Source organism: Nilaparvata lugens, chromosome 10 (genome assembly GCF_014356525.2).
Source record: "Nilaparvata lugens isolate BPH chromosome 10, ASM1435652v1, whole genome shotgun sequence".
NCBI classification, from domain to species: domain Eukaryota; kingdom Metazoa; phylum Arthropoda; class Insecta; order Hemiptera; family Delphacidae; genus Nilaparvata; species Nilaparvata lugens.
In genome coordinates, this window is record NC_052513.1 from 15987385 (window position 1) to 16001978 (window position 14594).

Sequence of the window (14594 nt, forward strand, 5' to 3'; positions counted from 1 at the left end):
ACATCCATTATATGTGAAAAACATCGAATTATGTTGAAAATGTTACTGCACAGTTATAGTTCATCAATTAACTACACCATCAGTTTTAATCTAGCCCCAATAAATATTGAGAAGACACTGAAAATCACTATATTTTACAAATTTACAAGAACTTGTTTGATTATGGGGGAGAAATTTGAATTTGTATATCGTCATGCTCCGGAATATCAACTACTACCTACGTTACATCTACTAGAACAATAAATATTACTTTATTCATAAAACACATAAAGCAATAATCATCTATTTACAGTGGGATTTTTTCGCCTGCGTGGTTCTGTTTTTTGAAATTTACAAATTCTACTATCGATAATAATCTCTACACTTTATACAGTTGTTCATTGACAGAAAAACATGAACTATCAGAGAAAATTAAGAGCATTATTACAAAAAATCATGAATGAATTGTGTTGAATACTCATGCCGACAGCTTCTACTAACGAAGTTCTACAACGTTATCAGTAAGCAGAGTTGGAAATAAATTGTAAAATTTACGGAAAATTGCATTCTGAAATTTGTTACTTATCACAGTGAGCACAGAGAAGCATTAAAACAGGAGGTTTTTTACTCTTTACTTCTACTTCTACATCATTCCTCATCATTTTTCTTTCTTTTCTATCATTTCTTCAGATTTTGGCTGTTCATAGCTTTATATAATGATACTTACATTAATGAGAAACAAATTCCCCATTCATTAATTTATGATGTGTCATGAAATCTTCAAGAATCATAAAAAAAACATTATTTCATTAACAAGAGCCAAAATGCTTGAAAAAACTCAAATTGGTTCTCAGATGTTGGGTAGGTACCCATCCAGCAGGTAGCCAACATTTTCGAGCTACAAAGTTCATCAAATTGTTGATTTTTCCAAGCAGCCCACGACAATTATTCAATGAAAGCTTTTCAAAATATTTTGTCAACAATGCGAAGACAAAATATGCTCCATCATCTTAATAAAACCAATTAATATTCATAAACTTACAATAGTTGTTACAAATATTACATAAACCATCCGTTTTTTACAAATACACTGGTGTCAACTGATCACTGACAACCTAACTTAACCTAACATTCCACAAATAATTACAAAAATAAACCCTAACCTAAAACATAAACGGTACTGCCCAGGCAATACGAACAAATTTCAGGAGCATCGACTCAATTTAGCAGTCAAATTCTATCAGCCTTTTGTTTGAAAAAATTTCGTTAACAGTCATTTTCTTTTCTACCACCTCTTCCAATATTATTAGCCCTCCTAAAATAATCAATGTACATACAAACTAGATACAATCAAATTCAAACTACTACATGAATAAGTAGCTGAATACCAAAATAATTCATCAGTTTAATTACAAACACAGACATGTTCTTGTGAGAGAGTAACTCAAAACGTTTCAGTTTTGGGAGAGTAACTCAAAGTTAGAGTAACTCTAGAGAACTAATGAGTTCCAGTTTTGAGATAGTAACTCAAAACACTACCATACAGTAACTAGTTCAAAGTAAAACGTTCCAATTTTGAGATACAAACTCAAAACTACAGTAACTAGTTAGTAAAAAGTTCCAGCTTCGAGATAGTAACTCAAAACAATTCCATACAGTTTCAGTTATTTGAGAGAATACATTGAACACAACAAACAACTAGTCCTCCAAAACTGGGGAACATAACGTTTCCAAAGTGTCAAAACACAAAAATTCATGACACAACACATAAATTTGTGACAAAAACACATAAAAGTCTGACAATAAAGTGTTACAACACAAAAACTAACGTCGCGATCAGGTCTCGCAGACAGAGATGTCTCCACGAATTTTTCGAAAGTCTTTATTTTTTTCGTTGGGTTTCTTCATTTTGTTTGCGTTTTTTACATTTATTTTGCTCAGCCAATGAACTGTCGAAACAATATCCTAGGCTGTAGAAAATGTCACTCCCATTGGTGTGGCGAGGGGGGCAGCTCAGAGGGTGTGCCACCGTTGAACTGTACAGAAAACACAAAACACACTTTGAAAAACATCTGCTGGACTAGTTTAAATAGAAACACTATTAAAATCTAAAAATATACATGAAAAGATACTTATTTCCATTATCTCTCTCGAAAAACAAAAAAAAAACAAATAGAGTAAGGCATAGATTCTTCATAGTTGAACTAAAGATCTGCTAGGACAGTTGTAATCCACTAGATTAATTTGTAGTAAAAATTACAAAAAATGCAAATCTTTGATAGAAGATTTGATAAAATAGACCATTATTTCTTACAATTGAACTGAACTGCTTAAAAAGATCTGTTTCGCTGATTTCAGTCGAAATATTACTAGAGTTCGAATAACATGTATAAGAACACTCCAACACAATCATCTCTTGCCAGAAAATCAAATACAATGAGAAATGAACTATTTCACCTTGCCTAAAAAGCAGTCGTTAGATCATGTCAGAGGCCCTGAAATTGATCAGTTGCGACCTGAAAACTCTGACACCAGACCTGAGCCAGCCACGTCAAACGATATTATTATTATTATTACCTTGGAATAATTTTCTTCCAAGATGATTATTGGTCAATACGGTCATTGGAATCATTGACCTGATGAATGAATAATACCTTGAATCATTGACCTAATACTTGGGTGATTTCAAAGTAACTGTAAATCGTACTAAAGTGAGGTCCACGTTATAATGGCAGTGTTTGATTAACAATGGTATTGCTATCCTTGCCTATCATTCAACAAAGCGGATAGCGCTATCTCTTTCTCGCTGTGCTCTGTTGCCAGATCGTCTTTCAACAATGTACAATTAATAATTATTAACAACATATTTCATCTTAGTTATGAAGATTCATTATATCTTTGAAAAATATAATTTCTTGCTTAATAAAATATAATTGATTATTTTAACGATGTAATATTACATTTTTCTTCTCACATTTAATCGAATCTTCAATTCGAGATCTATGGAACTTTATAGTAAATGTCAGAGTTATCAATAGACGGACAAATTTTTTGACGGAGAATTTATTATCGTAAATGTTTGTTGCATTGTTCCATAATGTCACCGAGGCAGGGTTAACAAATTACTAAATAAATCGTTTATTTAAATAGAATATATGTATAAAATATAAAATAACATTTTCAAATTAAGTTTTATTGAGAACAGATGTAGAATGTGAATTCTAAATTTATAAGTTATAATTTTGTGTTGACGTGTCTGTAAAGATCGATATTGAAGAGGGCGTTGGTTTGGTGACTTTCAACTTTGCTTTTTCCTGTTGGACCTTCTTCTGAATATATGGCTGGCTGTTGCTTGTATAATTTTGTGCTCTGAATTATTGTCTGTTTAAGTAAATTTATTAATGTTTTAGATTGAAATTTATAAATTTTTGTGCAAAATTCGCTATTAGTGTAGTAAAGCCAATAGCCACTGTGTTTCAACTGTAAACTAGATAAGTATTTCAGTTCGTAGTTACTTGAAATCATTAAGCTTGTAAGTTATTGTTCGTTTTATATTTCTGTGTTTTTGCAAAAATTTTCATCTGAAGATTATAAGCTAATTTGCTCTGAAAACTGGATTTCTCATTCATAGGCAATAGATCCATTCACAGTTTATCAAGAATCTATTTTATTGGAGCCGACAACTTTCCTTAGGTGATAGGTGTTAAATGCTAATCCAACCGTTTAAGGAAAAATTGGTAGCACGGCAAAATGGTACCCCTGGTGGGACCGAATTACAAAATAAATATGTCCCAAATGGTACACCATGAAATCCCTGGTTATAGAAATTATTAGTGGATAGATATCTTGATAGGTTGTGAATGGTTTGTTGCTGAGTGGGAAATCGGTTCAAGAGAGATCAAGTCCTAATGAATATATTATCTGTGCAGACTAGCAAAATGGCATACAATATGAAAAATATTAAAGTTGATGATGAGTTAATAGCTGCCTTAACACAACTGTTTGATAAGCAAGATGCTAAGTTAGACCAAATGTTTAAAAATCAAAATGCTAGGTTTGATGAGTTAAATGCTAGATTTGATGAGCTAAATGCTAATTTTGATGCTAGGTTTGATGAGATGAAGCAAGAATGTACTAGCATTAGACTAGAGCAGGCTAGTATAAACCTTCTATTGAAAAATGCACATGAAACATTGAAAGATAAGCATGATAATAGTAGTGTTAAGATACAAGATCAACTCATTCAAGTTTCTGACAATGTAGGCCTAGTTACTGTTGTTGAAAGGGTCAACCATAGTGAAAGTGTAGAATTGAGTAAAGAAGTAGGTAGGGAGTTGTCTTCATTGAAAGTCAACTATCAAGAAAGTACTATTGCTACATTGAAGGTTAAGAAAACAGTAAACAAATCGAATGTTTCTATGGATCAGATTACTACATTGAAGGTTAGGAAAACTATAAATAAAATGAATGATTACATGAGACAGGTTTCTGTAGAGGTTAGGAACAATGTGAACAAAATGAATGTTGCTTTGAGTCAAGTTGATGAGTTCAACTTTCAACTGAGAATTGAAAAGATGTATGCTATGCATTCTCAAGTGACCATGACGAACTTTTGTAGGCAAAACTGCTTGGTTGAAATAAATGAACCCATGAATAAAATCATGCTATTGAAGAAAACAAAACGCAAAGTTTCCATTGATGTATTAGTATTCAAAGGTTGTTTCAAGTTGCTTATTTACAAGATTATGACAGTGAATCACATGATGAAAGGGTATTCCCCAACACACAATGATTAGGAATCCTGTGTTATGCCGGGATTCAGAATAGCATAATCGCTACACAGTGTATGGTAAGAGTCCATAATTGTGTCTTTTTTCTTTCCTATAGCCTATTTTCTTGGCCCTGATCTTTTCAAATTTCAATTCTTTCCTGTCTTTGTGTAATATTCAGTAAATTTCTTCTATGAAGCATATCTTAACCAATCTTGTCCATAGTCATTTAAATTTGTATTTTTTCTGAAATAATATTAGAAGTTGAAATAGTAGCTTATTTTCCTAATTTTTAATTGTTGATAAAATTTAACTTTTCTAAAATCTATCCACTGTAGTGTAAAGAATTGTGTGCTTGTGACATATTTTTTCATCATGTATCACTTATGTGAAGTGTATCAATTTTGTGTGTGTTGTTTTAGGGAATTTATTACCCAGTTTTCTTTCTCTCTTGTTTGTATTTTTTAGGGAATTTATTTACCCATATTTCATCTTGATCGTCTTTGTATTATAATCTTGAAATGTTTATACTTATTATACAGTCTTTAAATTTTAAATTATTTTAAAAAATAATTGGTTTAATTTAAAACGTTGTGTTATATTATCAATTGAAATGAGTTAAAGGCTAAAATTTTTCTAAAGTGTTTTGTAATTGATATTTTTTTTTTAAATTTTAAAACTGTTTGTTCTATAAATTTTGATATGATTGATTATCGTTTGAAATGGATGCTGGAGTGTATGTAGAATTTTTAGTGGGTTTGTTGATTAGAATTTTGCTGGTATGTGATTGTTTTTTTTTTTGAGATGGAAACCCATTATTGCCTAAAGAAGGAATAACAGAGGTTATGACTTAGAGAGGCAGTAATGAGATAATATTTTTTGTGTTGATTACTTATGTTGATTGCCATAGATGCAAAATGATGATTAATTATGAATATTGTTTGCCTTTGAAGCAAAATGTTATTGATGTTTTGAATGGTTTCTTGTTTAATGTTTGATAGTAAAGTTTTGTCATGAAATGTAGTTTGTGTTTAGAACATTGAAGAGTCGAAATAAACTATAGTATCCAACAAACGATGATTAACAATATTAAATATTTGCTTTTTATACAATTTTTGAACAAAATTAAAACTAAATAATTTTGAAACCCTGAATGATAAATCATAAATGTGAAATGAACATGCTATAAATGAAATGTTATATTAAATAATAATGAAATGCAAATATATTATGAAATGATTGAATAGAAGACCAAATGTCTGAAATTATTGAAATAGGTATTGAAATTAAATTTTTGTTGTGTTGTTATGATGTTTGTTTTTTACAATTTTGATAATGATACAGGGTGTTATGAAATTATATTTCTATTTTGAAGAATGGATTAAAATGTTGATATGTGAATAGATGAAAATGAATGATTTTTTTTTTAAATTTATCATTGATATGTCCATATTTCACAATTTATGTATTGCTGACTGTATAATAAGATGTTAACAAATTTCAATTTCATAGATACTTAAAATAATTTTTATGTGTATTAGATTGTATTGATAGCCTAATCAAGTTTTTCTTCTTAGTTTATAAGCATTTTAAGATAACAGGTACAGCACAGACATTAACATTGAAATAGTTATCATGTGAATCTCGAAATCAGTAACAAGTGAACGCCATGAAGAGTGTTAAGAACATTTGGGTGATTTTCGAACTAGTGTGACATATCTACGCCAAAATCAACGCTGCGGCCTACACCAATAACTACGCCAAAATCTATGCTGATGCCTGTGCTGATGCCAACGCCAATATCTACGCCGATGCCTGCGCCGAAGCCAATATCTGCGCCAATGCTGATGCCAAAATCTGCGCCAATGCTGATGCCAACAACAAAAATCAATGCCAATGCCTGCGCCAATGCCAATAGCTGCGCCAATGCCAATAGCTACGCCGAAGCCAAAATCTGCGCCAATGCCAACAACAAAAATCAATGCCAATAGCTACGCCAATGCCAAAATCTGCGCCAATGCCAACAACAAAAATCAATGCCAATAGCTACGCCAATGCCTGCGCCAATGCTGATGCCAACACCAAAATCAACGCCGATGCCTGTGCCAATGCCAATAGCTACGCCAATGCCAAAATCTGCGCCAATGCTAATGCCAATGCCTGCGCCAATGCCAATGCCTGCGCCAATGCCAATATTAACGCCGATGCCAAAGCCGACACCAAAGCATACGCCAATAGCAATGCCAATGCTTATTGCTGACTCTGTATCTCAAACTTCAACACTACTGCATTACCTGGAGGTAATTGCCATCCATGTTCACATTCACAACTTTGAATTCAGAAGAACAGTCACAGTATCATGAAAGAATTAATTCAAAAAATCCTCTCCTAAATTATTCCTGTATGCAGAACTCTAAACCTTGAAAGCTGAAAATATCAAAAAACCAAACCTTACCTAAATTAATCCTCACCTAAATTAATCCTGTATGCAGCGTCTATCTCTTTTCCAAAAAACAAATTACATTGTCATTTCAAGCCTGAAATGTACATGTATAATTACAAATATGATACAAAATTTACGTGACTCTGTATTGAATTTGGAATGCAGCCGTCTACTACAAACATGAAGCAATGCTAACTGAGATGTCACCGGTATCAAGTTTGGAATGCAGCCGTCTACTACAAACATGAAGAAATGCTAACTGAGATGTCACCTGTATCGAGTTTGGTATGCAGCAGTCGACTACAAGTATCAGCCCAACACTTCGTGCATCCAGATCAGCCCAACACTTAACGTCATCACATTGGAGTCACACTTAACTGAAAATCATACTGAGTGCCTTAACGGACTGTTTTCCAAAATGTGCATCAATAAAATCAACCACGTCAATAGTGAAAGAAATGAACATTTTTTGATTTATTGAAATTTTATGTGAAAATTAAATGTAACAATTCATCAATTCATTTAAAAAATAAATAATAATAATAAATTTTTCATTCAACATACTAAAATTTTTTTTATGCAATAAAAAATTAAATTTTTCTATCTATTAAATTTGTGTGCAATTTCAAAAAACTTTTCTTTACATATTAAACTTTCTGTTGAGATATTTTTCTTTAATTATAAAGCTAAATCAAAAGTAATATTGATATTTTATATTTTGAGATATTGTTTGGAAACATATAACAAACGCTATTGATGAATTTTTATAATAATTTTCAATATTTTTGGATGACATGTAATGTTTTTTCTAGAAAAAATTGTTACTGTTCTCAAATTTAAATTTCAACAATTTTCATTAGGGTCAATGTAAATTTTTTCTTTGAATTTTCAAACAGTAAAATTTTTTTATGTCAAGAGGGGGGTATTTGTAATATTACATTTTTCTTCTCACATTTAAATCGAATCTTCAATTCGAGATCTATGGAACTTTATAGTAAATGTCAGAGTTATCAATAGACGGACAAATTTTTTGACGGAGAATTTATTATCGTAAATGTTTGTTGCATTGTTCCATAATGTCACCGAGGCAGGGTTAACAAATTACTAAATAAATCGTTTATTTAAATAGAATATATGTATAAAAATATAAAATAACATTTTCAAATTAAAGTTTTATTGAGAACAGATGTAGAATGTGAATTCTAAATTTATAAGTTATAATTTTGTGTTGACGTGTCTGTAAAGATCGATATTGAAGAGGGCGTTGGTTTGGTGACTTTCAACTTTGCTTTTTCCTGTTGGACCTTCTTCTGAATATATGGCTGGCTGTTGCTTGTATAATTTTGTGCTCTGAATTATTGTCTGTTTAAGTAAATTTATTAATGTTTTAGATTGAAATTTATATAAATTTTTGTGCAAAATTCGCTATTAGTGTAGTAAAGCCAATAGCCACTGTGTTTCAACTGTAAACTAGATAAGTATTTCAGTTCGTAGTTACTTGAAATCATTAAGCTTGTAAGTTATTGTTCGTTTTATATTTCTGTGTTTTTGCAAAAATTTTCATCTGAAGATTATAAGCTAATTTGCTCTGAAAACTGGATTTCTCATTCATAGGCAATAGATCCATTCACAGTTTATCAAGAATCTATTTTATTGGAGCCGACAACTTTCCTTAGGTGATAGGTGTTAAATGCTAATCCAACCGTTTAAGGAAAAATTGGTAGCACGGCAACGAGTATGAACAGTTAATATTAGATCAAAAGACTTCTATCAGCTACCGTCTACAGAAGGCATTGACAAGACAAAGGATCGGCAAAGTTTTTCTCCTATCTTTCTCCACTGCCACTATAACGTGGACCTCACTATGGGAGTGAGGGTATCATAGTCTAGTACTATTCTAGTTCTAGTACTAGAAAAACAAGGTATAACATCATTTCTTAACTAGAAAAACCATACAAGTTAATAGAATAAACGTTTGTGCACACCAATGCGATTTGCATAACCAAAACGGCGACGATTTAAATCATTCTATATTATTACATTGAAACTCCATTAAAACATTCAAACACGGCTTGAAATTTCTCCCACTCCCGTCGCCGTATGCGAATCGCACTGAACTTAGGACATGGATTCGCTATAAATGAAACAAGATTTTTGGAAAAATCTCCTTGGCTAGTATAAATAAAAATACAATAATTAGGGCCATATGCACACCTCCGTTTAACACTAATCTACATGAAGATATGGTGGCATTCATTATAATGCATTTCATACCGGGTTTAAACAAACAGCTGATCTATCTGCGTTTAAACCGAGATGGTGCATACCACTACCTTCGTAAACAAAGCCGTAGTGCATTCGTGTGACTTCAGCACACGTAGGGCTCCTACACCAATAAAAACACTAGCTGATATAGATCAGCTGAAATCAACCAATTTTTATTGGTGTAGGAGCCCTACCTGTGCTGACGTCACCAGAATGCACTACGGCTTTGTTTACGGAGGTAGTGTGCATACGGCCCTAAATGTCTCTTCACACTAAGCTTCAGCTACGCTACGCTGAAATACTTCCTATCTCCCAATGTTAAATCCAAGCTTCAAATCTGTGTGCCGTTCACATTCGTAGCTTGAATTTAAGGCTGTGCAAAGGCTAAAAATAAACATTCTACTTGTGATAATTCAAAGTTTTTCGATTTGTATATCATCAAGCTATCAAAATGGAAAAGTTTTTTTATGAAAACATTTTTTCCAATCATTACTTTTTGAGATATGAGGGCCTGAAGTGTCAATTTTTGGGACAGAACATTTCAAATTCGGTAAGATATAAATCCATGAGATTTAGAGGATGGATTCTTCATGGTATTGTTGATCTAGTAAAACAAAAAAATTTTCTGAAAAAGAAAATTATAAATTTTTGAAAAAGTTATTCAATTTACCAAAAATAACCAAACATTACTCAACTAAAAGTTATTTTTAGTAAATTGAATAACTATCTTAAAAATTTATATTTTACTAGATCAACAATACCATGAAGAATCTATCCTCTAAATCTCATGGATTTATCTCTCACCAAATTTGAAATGTTCTGTCCCAAAAATTTAAACTTTAGGCGCTTATATCTCAAAAAGTAATGATCGGAAAAAATGTTTTCCTGAGATAACTTTTTCATTCTGATAGCTTAATGATATACAAATCGAAAAACTTTGAAAAATATCACGAGTAGAAAGTTTATTTTTAGCATTTGCACAGCCTTAACATTGGGAGATAGGACGTATTTCAGCGAAGCGTACCCAAGTGTGAAGAGACCATTAGAAATCGAAATATACAAAAAAAATACACCAATCCCCCATCATCTCTCAACAGAAAATCACATAAAATACAAGAAAACACATACACAAAACAATCTCATATTAGAAAATCATGGGAAATGTAACACAGATCCTACATAATTTTAGGAAATATCATTCTCAGGAAAACGCTATTCGATGCCTAACAATACCCATAGGTAGGCCTACTTTCACAGTTCATTATTGACAGCATAATATATTTTTATCAGAGGTTAGTGTGTGTCACAAGAAGTCTTGTGAAATGGGTGTAATATTTTATAATACATTATGAAACTCACCGTAATATAACACAGTATAAACAGACTGTACAGGAGTTCTTTCTATATAGGCCTACTTGATCCTAAAGACAACATATTTCAACACTTGACTCACGAAACAATTAATTAAATCAAAATTATTGTAAGTAATAATTGTGATTAAAATTCATCATTATTATTTCATGTAAGTAGTATCTATTATTAAACGAAAATACCAATTAAATGATGTGAATCTCCCCGTAGACTTCAAATTTATTTCCATAAGTAGTAATTTTCTATCAATTTCAACGAAATATCATTAATATCAGTGAAACTTCTAGAAATAAGTTACTGTTTATCTATCCACCGTCTATTCATTCAAAAGTAAATAGAGTTTAGTTGGCCCTTCCAAATAGTTACATTTCTTTTGCAAATGATACTAGTTTTCCAGAATGAAAACTAGACTGAATAAAGTTCATATAAAATAATTAACGTAACTCCAAGATCATTTGAAATTTCATTTGAAGTTCATATAAAATAATTAACGTAACTCCAGTATCATTTGAAATTTACAAAGACATAATATTGTCATGCAATTTTGGGATTTTTTTGGAAATCATAGATAAGGATCGTGATCTACTCGAGGGATCTAGAAGTATAGGCTACTACAGGGGGCTAGGGTATTCTACAGTGATTTCTACTGGGTATTAATTTGCTGATAGTAATTATTTTTATTTTCTGATTGCAAAAATGAAATGGGTAGGCCTAGTAAAGATATGAGTAGTCTGATCACTTCCTTCAACTACTAGCAATATTTCCCATTTATTCCCAATGAATATTCCATTTGAACTGGAAAATACCAATTAAATTTGAACCCCTCTCAAATAAATATTTTTTTAATACAAAACATTCAACATGATTCATGTCACTAATATTATACACCATATTTGGGATAAAATTCAAATCATCCCTTACACTTTTATATTTAATAAATGCATAACATGTTTCGACTCTATCATATTTACATTTTCAAATGCAAATAATCTAAAGTAAACTTGGTGGTTGCCTTTGATAATGGCTCTTATAAGTCAAAACATGCTATACAATAATTAAATATAAAGGGATACTGGATATTTTTTTAGTACAATAATAGTGGTACCCCTATGAAGAAAAAGTGAATATCCACCACATTTGGAGTTTCTTCTATCATAATGTGTTTGTTTTTTGTAAAACAAACCATCATTTTGAAATAATTGAACCCTTCTCAATTAATTTTTCAAATTCAAATTCAAATTTTATTTATTCAAACTCACAATATTCACATCCAGAATCAATAAGAAAAACAAAACACTAATTATCATACTATGTTATGAGAAGCCTTCTCTATCATACTTTGTTTTGTTTTTTTTTTGTAAAACAAACCATCATTGAAATAATTGAACCCTTCTCCTTAATTTCCGAATTCTAATCTGATATACATATTCCTCAATTAGAAACCAAGCAGCCCTCATCGCCTTTCTTTCTTTTGTCATACTTATTTGATTGTAAAACAAACCATCATTTTGAAATAATTGAACCCTTCTCAATTATCATACTATGTTATGAGAAGCCTTCTCTATCATACTTTGTTTTTTTTTGTAAAACAAACCATCATTGAAATAATTGAACCCTTCTCCTAATTTCCGAATTCTAATCTGATATACATATTCCTCAATTAGAAACCAAGCAGCCCTCATCGCCTTTCTTTCTTTTGTCATACTTATTTGATTGTAAAACAAACCATCATTTTGAAATAATTGAACCCTTCTCAATTATCATACTATGTTATGAGAAGCCTTCTCTATCATACTTTGTTTTTTTTTTTGTAAAACAAACTATCATTTTGAAATAATTGAACCCTTCTCCTTCATTTCTGAATTCTAATCTGATATACATATACCTCAGTTAGAAACCAAGCAGCCCTCATCGCCTTTCTTTCTTTTGTCATACTTATTTAATTGTAAAACAAACCATCATTTTGAAATCATCTACCCTCTTTTCTCAATTTTCAAACTCTAATCTAAAATACATATTCCCCAATTAGAAACCAATCAGCTCTCTTAGTCTTTCTTTCCGTTATCTTTTTTGTGTGAAGAACCCTTTATTGAAATTATTTTGAAATCATTAAACCCTTTTTCATAATTTTCAAACTCTACCTGAAATACATATTCCTCAGTTGGGAACCAAGCAGTTTTCATCCCCCTTCTTTCTACTAGCAGTTCTTATTTTCCCTCTTTCACATTTTCATATTTAGTGAAGCTAACCAGACTGAGACCAGAACAGAACAGAGAGAGACAGTGAGAGAGAAAAAATAGAAGAAAAGAGATAATGGAGTACCGGGATTGTTTGATGAGTGAGTGAGGAAGTGTTGAGAGGTGGACCTGAGCCATTGCCTTACCTGGCAAAACTCTTAAAGGCGGCCGACTGCGGGTTGATGCACAGTGGCACGCGCCGGGTGTTCAGCTGCTCCACTATAAACTTGTACATCTCTTCTGCAACACAAAATAACAGAAATTAAATCAAATTCCTCAAAGAAATTTATACATAAAATCAAATTCTTCCAAAACATACTACAAGAAATTTCACTATTTTGGTAAGGGATACTCATATTGATGTTGAAATTAAACCTTCCGGCAGTCGCGCTGTTGTGAAAAGTACAACAGTGTCGGTTTTTTTGCTGCACAAAACTATTGGATGGGGAGGTTGATTGATTGATTGATTGAGTACTTTATTTATGTAGATTACAATTATACTGGCTTATACACTTATATACAATAGCTTACAATACAGCAAAATTATAGATGAATTTACAAAAATATAAATTAAGAAAATAATCATTGAGCTGTAAATGATATGAAAAAAGCAATTTGTATAACTATAGATAAAATAGATAATCTTGTTATGCATCTACATAAATTGGCGGAGCTTTGGACACATCAATGTCCATTCTTCGGAAAGAATATTCGAAATATCCTTTCCACTAACTCTCTACCAAATATTGAGGTGTCAGTGAATGAGTCACCTATGCATTCCAAAACTTTCCCCCCATCACTCCACTGAGTTGCAGTATCAACCGAGCAATGGTTCAGTCTTTAGGTGCCTTTTAGTTGCGACAGTGCATAAGTCGCACTGTGCATAAGATAGGGAAATACTGTATACAAGAATTGATGGCTTTGCTTGATGTACCTTATTGGGCTATGAAATGGTAATCATTCAAATGTTCATAGGCGTAAAATAATTCAAGAAGATGGAGAAAGTAATTATACAATTAATAAATATGTTTTGACAGTAAACAGAGTACATAACACTTAGAAAATTGGATGTTGTAAAAAATACAACACGCGACTACTCGTGTGATTGAGTAGGGCGCGACTACCGGAAAGTTAAAAATCTAAGTACCCTTTTTCAACTTTATAAAGTAATAAGTATAATGCGAGTAAAAAAACGGTACACTTAGTAATGACGTCAGAATCATGAAAACATCAATATTCAGTACATACTCATACTATATGAATTAAAATGGTCAATTTGTTACTTTGAATACTGAAACTCATACAGCATACGACTGAAAATATTCAATTTTTATTCAGTAACAAATATCATACAGATTATTAACAGCAGATAAGCATCAGTAATCTTGTTATTAATGGAATTTTCTGTTAATTAAATATAGAAACCCAAAAAAATGAAATACACAAAATAATTTTAGGAGATTATGTCATTCATGAATGACGAAAATAAAGATTTATTGAAGTTTATGAATCTGAAAAACATAGAGAATT

At 31.5% G+C, this 14594-nt stretch overlaps 1 protein-coding gene across 3 annotated transcripts in view; it reads right to left on the minus strand.

Annotated features, from left to right (window-relative positions):
* LOC111044309 (serine/threonine-protein kinase NLK) overlaps positions 1–14594 on the minus strand; it is a 240989-nt gene that overhangs the window by 21231 nt on the left and 205164 nt on the right. The window contains exons 9-10 of one of the 3 annotated variants that reach the window (XR_005572277.1): positions 13150–13304; positions 756–2015 (exon numbers count right to left, since the gene is read on the minus strand). The exons of the other annotated variants lie outside the window; for them this stretch is intronic. The gene's annotated coding sequence lies outside the window, so the exon portion shown is untranslated. Of the gene's footprint in view, positions 1–755; positions 2016–13149; positions 13305–14594 lie in introns of those variants that run through there. 3 annotated transcript variants of the gene reach the window in all.